This window comes from Lynx rufus, unplaced genomic scaffold, assembly GCF_022079265.1.
Source record: "Lynx rufus isolate CCGP_SWC_20201006 ecotype Redwood Valley unplaced genomic scaffold, mLynRuf1.p SCAF_15, whole genome shotgun sequence".
Lineage (NCBI taxonomy): Eukaryota > Metazoa > Chordata > Mammalia > Carnivora > Felidae > Lynx > Lynx rufus.
In genome coordinates, this window is record NW_025814829.1 from 27843286 (window position 1) to 27850046 (window position 6761).

Sequence of the window (6761 nt, forward strand, 5' to 3'; positions counted from 1 at the left end):
ACACGCTTCCTCTGGAAAGTATAGTTTGGCAAGGATGACTCAGTGGGTTTTTCTGTTTTGTTTTATTTTGTTTGGGGGTGGGGGGTGTTTATCAAAACATAAAGATGGAATGCTTTGAGAATTTTTCAGCACCTCATGATTGTTTCAAAACCAAGTCTGAGAACGTCCGCAGCTGGCCCTGCCTGCTGTACTCACCACCAGTGTGGCGACTGTGAACCAGTCGCTATGGGTTATCAGTGCTGACAATGAGAGAGAAAGAAAATGCTAGAAAAAGGAAATAAATGGACGAGGGGTAGGATGAGAGACGGCCTTAAAGAGATTCTGCTTATTCTGATAGTTCCTCAGAATCCAGGACGTACCCTGGCTTTGTGGAAAAGGGAAATGAGAAGTCATGTAGGGATGGCCATTTTCCCAGGGGGCCCTAACCGTCAGCTCTCCCATCAGGATTTCTTACATGTAGCCTCCAGGGGCCCAAGCGTAACTTCAGGATGAATCCTAACAAGCAGCTTCAAGGAATACAGTTTATTTGGGAAGTTTCAGTGTGTTTCTTAGGCCGAGGACTTGTACCACATAACAACTTAAAACCTAAGAGAACTGAGCACATGGAAGGAAAGGGAAACGAGTTCTTAGGGGCCCTTGGGCAACTCAGCTCCTGCCTGCTTCTGAGCTGGCCCCGCGCCACTCTTGCCCTGGCAACAGGAACTAAGTGGACGCTGAACTCACAGACCGCCCTCTGCCGCCCTTGAATCATCCCCTGGATTCTTGAACAGGCTTTTTGCCTTATGAGAGCCTGGCCTAAAGCTAGGAAAGGACCCTCCTGTACTCGCGTGAAAGCAGCTGTGCCTTAAGAGAAACCAGAGGCCAGGCAGAATTAGAAAAGAATATCAGCCTTCCCCATGCCGTTCAGATTTCCTCATAATCTAGTAGACACCAAGCCAGGACGGTCCCGTGGCTTTTTGGACCATTGTAAGGCCGAAACTATCAGAACTTAGAGCTTAGAGGAGGCAATGAAATGGCGATGAGAACAATAGGTGTGCCGTCCATCGCTTCTCATTACCCAGGAGGTAATTTCAGTCCAGAGGCAGAGACCTGAAGTGACCGCAGCTAGACCGTGACAATGCTCAGGTCTGGTCTTGCTTTTTCTATAGCATGAGCCTGGGTACAATTTGACCTTGTTTTACAAACGCTGCCCAGCCCTGCCTGTGCATCTGGCTGCTGACAGGCTCCCAATGCAGGAGCAGACCCAGGATACCCAATCCGATCCACTGCAGAGAATCCTTAATCATTCCCAGGGTGGAGCCCTAGCCCACACATCTCTGCCTTTCTAATGCACGTCCATACAGGCCTTTATTAGTACATTTATTCTTTCAACAGTGACTTATTGAGCTATGGCTGGTGGGGGGAGGGGGGGGCCGGGGCGGGGCCGGGGCGGGTTGGGGGCACCCTAGTGGCATTTGTCAGAGACGGGAGCATCCACAGCTCTGCAGACCACACGTTCGTATGTTCTGTTGTTTAACAAAAGCCAGGCAATGGGTTTAGAGAAAACTCCTAAGTTACCTCCACTCTGCTCTGGTTTTAAATTTGTGTAAATCTGTAAGTGAATGGGGCAGGAAGGGGAGATAGATTCAGAAGAGAATGTTCTTATGTAAGGCTTGTGTTTGAGCTGAAGGAGGAGAAAGATGTGCTATCCCAAAAGCTGCTTGGCTCTCACTCCCCTCCATTTCCAACCTTGAAGATGAGATTGGGGTCACCCTTGGGGTTTCTCCGGCATGATTTCAGGTCAGGGGTTCGACTCCTGGTACTCTCTCCTCAAACATCAACTCTATCCCAAATTCACTATGGAGAGAAAGCACAGAGGAGAAGGAAGGAGCAGACACCAGACTTCCCCACCACCCTTCTCTCCCTGCCTATCTCCTTCAACAACTTGCTGGCTAGCGTTGCTGTTTTCTCCGGTTGCTAAATCGACATTGTTTATTTCTGTCCCATCATCAAACCCAGTGCCTGAGACCCAGGCGAGTGCTTGGGATAGATTCCGAAACATCCTCCCTGAGATCCTGCTCTGTGGTTTTTGAGCAGCTGTCCCACGTTGTCCTGGTTCCAGTCCCTGCCAGGAAAGCTTCATTCAAGAGCCCCTTTCTAGGGGCCCTGGGGTGGCTCAGTCAGTTGTGTCCGACTTCAGCTCAGGTCATGATCTCATGGCTGGCGGGTTCGAGCTCTGCATTGGGCTCTATCTACGCAGACAGCTCAGAGCCTGGAGGCTGCTTTGGATTCTGTGTCTCCCTCTCTCTCTGCCCCTCCCTGCTCATTCGTTTTGTTTTTTCTCTCTCTCTCAAAAATGAATAAACATTAAGAAGAACAAAAAAGAGCCCCTTTCTTTTCCTTGGAACCCCAAATCACCTTCTGCTTCAAGGTGTTAGAGAGACAGGCCAGGCACAGCAGCAGGAGTGAGGCAGAGAAGGCTTCTGACTCCTGTCGGGGCCAAGCGGAGGGAAGGACCACAGGTGCTTCCCCTCAATCCTGCTGAAATAACAGGGGTCAGGCACTTCCGTGGCCGGCCTTCCTGCAGGGACAACTGTCTCCCAACTGCAGGGTCACACACGCCACCCCTCCTACCCATCTCAAACCGAACCTGGCCCCAGGCAGCTGCATTTCAAAGAGCGAGTAATCCCCCCCCGTTCTTTCTTTACTCCTGGCCCTAAATTCTACTACCTCCCAAGGAGAGAGGTGCAGCATTAGCTGGGAAAGCCTGGGTGCCGCTGGGGCTGGAGAAGGGGGCAAGGCTGGGATTTCTCAGGCCGTGGAGTCAAGGTTGGTGAAGTTAGAAACCAGGGAGAGAGCGCTGGCAGTGTCCCCATCCCAGCCCTGGGAGTGTCCCCCCTCCCCACACAGCTACGTGCTCTCCAGGGGCTCCCCCAGGGGCGCCAAGCCCCCCCCCCCACCGGCAGCCCCCCTTCTCCATTCTCTCGTGTCTTCTGTGCGCTAGGCGCTGTGCTGGGCAATTCAAACATGAATTAGACACAAGTCCTTGGTCTCAAAATTTGGGGAAAGGTAAAGCTCGGGGAAAGAATTGACGTTCAAGGAGATGCGTGCGATGATGCCCTAGGTGCCCTAGGAGTGAACAAAATAAAGCGTGGGGGCGGAGGTCAGCACAGGATGTTCGTGGTGGCTGCCCCATCCCTCACCAGCCAGGATCGTGTCCCCCACGGACCACCCACTATCTACAATGCCTCCTCCTGAGACGTCATGAATGAATGGTGCCCAGGCTCTTCCTAATGGGAAAAGCGACAGACTGAGGCCCAAACTGGAGACACCAAACGCCCTTCCTTGTCCCTTAGGTTGGTAGCAGAGTCTTGGTTTGGAGCCAGACTCTCCCCTGCTGCTATTAAAAACAAAAACAAAAACAAAAACACCCTGCCCCGTTCAACCCCACCCCCACCCCCCACCCCATGCGGTGTTTACAGTGCATTCTCAGCAACTCTCTTCCCCCACCCCCACCCAGCTCCCCAAAGGTGCCAAAACGGGGGGAGGGGGGTATTTTTACCTACAGGGTTGGGAAAGGGGCAAAGGCTGAGGCTAGGGCAATTCCGTGGCGCCAGCTGAGGCTTAAATACAATGAGAAAGCCCCACCCTGCCTGCTCTGCCCAAAGAGGACCCGGTAGGAAATAAATAGTGCTGTGTGCCCTGCCTGGAGGGCTGGCCCGCATCTGTCTGCCTGGACCAAAGCCAGTCACATGAGCCGAGACTGGTTAAAAAGAGGGCTCCGGTAATCTCCCAGCTCAAGTGTCTCAATCTGGCAGGAGGAGCTATGTGGGCGAGGGTGTCAGCTCTTCTTTATGGGGCCTGGGGTAGACCGGAGGAGAGTGGGAAGGGGCAATTCAGGCCGGGGGGAGGGCAGCCAGTCCGTGGGACTTTACCCCAGGCAAAACCATCAGCCCCCAGTCCTGGCACTGGGAGAGGGTGATAACCCGCAGGAGGGCAGTGTAGGCAGAGGAGTTGACGGGAGAGAGGTTGGCAAAAGTTCCACAAGTCTTAATTTGGCCAAAGCCTTTTGTAGTGGGCACACGCGTGTGCACGCACACACACATACACCCCCGACATCTTTTCTTTCCCGTTGCTTTGTCCCCCTGCATGCACTCCTGTCCCCATCTCCAACCCTCTCCGCTGAGAACATCAGCATTTGATGACCTTCAACCGCACACCTGTCCCCTCTCCCTTCCCCCACCCACCCTCTCCTGTCGCTCAGGGCAGTGGCTGTTTCTCCTCTCTAGGCCTCAGTTTCCCTTTAGGCAGCTGGTTGCGGATCTGGCTCTGAGGGCCCCCTAGGCAATCTAGGACAGCACCCGGAGAGGCTCCCAGGAGAAGAGTTTTTACTGAGGTCTCGGAACTAGGTGAAGCGATTCAGCAAGCTAAAGCCCTCTTTGTTCAGCTCTGAGCCCCTAAGTGGTTGGGGGACCTTGAGCCAGGAGGCCCATTTTGCTCCAATCCTCCTGGTAAGACAAATGCCCTGTGTATTATGTCTGAAAGCCTGTGGCCCCAAGTGTACCTGTTCATTGCAGAGGGTGTGCGGATAGTGGTCTCGGGATCATGAGGAGTCAGAAAACTTGCTCCCTGCAGGACGACACGGTGTCATCGAATGGGGAGGCCCAGACCCCAGGAGCCCTAGGCCCTGAGAAGCCTGAACTCAAGGAGCCTGAACTTGGGGAATGGCAGTGGGGGGTGGAGGGAAGGCAGGGGCACATTCAACAGTGCTGAAGATTGTTAACCTGATGGCTGACTGTTCAGGGGAGAAATTGGGACCCCCCCCCCCCTCCAAACAAAAGAAACAAAAAGCCATTCCATGTTTGTAGATCTAACTAGTTCAGAAAAACACTGAACATATCGGGAAGGAGCAGGATTATTTGTGATTTCAGGGGCTATTAGGGAACCCCAAACTCCCTGAATATTACTGCTAAGGTTGGAGACAAATGTTCATTTTCTCTGGCTGGAAAATTTAAGAAATCAGAGGGGAGTAGGGCATATGCAGAAGCATGTAAGTTCCTGGAAAGTTACCAATAATTTAGGGCCCTGCTTGGGCCAGTGTTAAGCAGTCATCTGGAGAACCCTACAGGCCTGGAGCTAGACCAGAGGGTTAAGAGGCCACCATGTCTAATCCCCACTCAAAGAGGAACACTGGGGAGAGTCTGATGAAGAGGCCGTTTACAAAACTGGGGAAGGGTGACAGGAAACTATCAGGGGACAGTGAGGTTCCCAGGAGATAGCCACAATGGCCCAGGGAAAGGGCTGGTTGGTGCAATCTCGGAGAGCGTGACTGTCAAAGAGGAGGAGGAGGCGGCCACTCCACAGAGGGCCTTTGAGGAAGACAAACACTGCCAACCTCTGGCCAGCAGGGAGGAAGCAAGTGGCTGAAAGGCCTGCCATCTCCTCTTAGTCCCACACCTCCCACTGGCCAAACCTGACCGCAAGCCAGAGGAGAAGAGTCTGGCTGGCGCAATCCTAAAAGGCCAAACTTCTGGGGTGGCACAGAGCGCCGTGGAGAATGAGGGGTAGCAGATCCAGAGGGGCAGGGGCAGAGTATTACAACACAGTCTCTGTGATCCCAAGCAGGCAATTTCATCGGCACCGATGAACAATTTGGGGGCACAAAACATGCACCAGGATTGTGCCGTCCAGTGAGGACAAAACTTCAAGAATCTAGCAGCCCAGCTGGGGAACCAGGAGCAGGAATGTTTAGGGAAGGCTTCTTGGAGGAAGTGGGAATGTGAGATGGGGCTTGGGGACAGGTGAACGAAGAGCTGTTGCCGCTTACTCAGGAACTGGATCCACCCAAGGACAAGTTTCAGATTTTCCACCCCTAAGATTTTACACAACAGCCACGGACAAAGACACCCACCGGACTCCACACGTGACTTCTCACTTCACCTGGGAAGGATCAATTTCTGAAATGCCTGCCTGAACTTTCTCAACTGTCTTCCCCACTAGGCTCTCTAGAGGACAGATTTCTTCCACCTCCAAGAGTGATGTCCTGATCGATGATCAAGCAATTCAATAAAAATTCACTTGGCCCCATGCTGGAGACTCGGGCTATACGAATGGATAAAACACACTCCCTGCTCAAGGAGCAAATATTTTACATAGAACAGAGACATGGTTTAAAAAAAAAAAATCACTATAATGTGTTTGGTCAGAGGTATGATGGAGCTATTATCAAAGTTCTAGAACTCACAGCAAGACAGTGACTAATTCCTAGAAGTGTTAAAAAAAAAAAAAAGGGCTTCAGAGAGGTAATACTGGACAAAAAGTCCATCAATGAGTAAAATCTGCTAGGCAGAGAAGGGAATTCCTGGCAGAGGACTTGAAATGTGTGGGAACAGCAAGAGGTGAAAAAGGATGGTGAAATACTCACGTTGTCTAGAACACAGGATGACAGGAACTGAATCTGGTGAGAAAGGTTTGGGTTGACTTAAAGGGAACATTGTAGGTCCAGTTCTGGAGTTTATCAGTCAAGCAGACAAATAAAAAGCCGAAGGGAGTTTTCACATAGGGGAGTAACATGATGAGTTTTCTTTTTGGCCAGAAAGTAATTTTCTGGGAGGAAACCGTATTTGTTCAGATGCAAGGAAAGGAACCTAAGATAGGGACCTGTACCTCTGCTCCACCCCTGCCTCCCCTCCACATCTCACCCCCTCACCCCAACTCCTGCCATCTTTCTCCAGAAAATAAGCGTTGTTCCCCCAAACTGGTGCAGTGGCTGTTCTGACTTG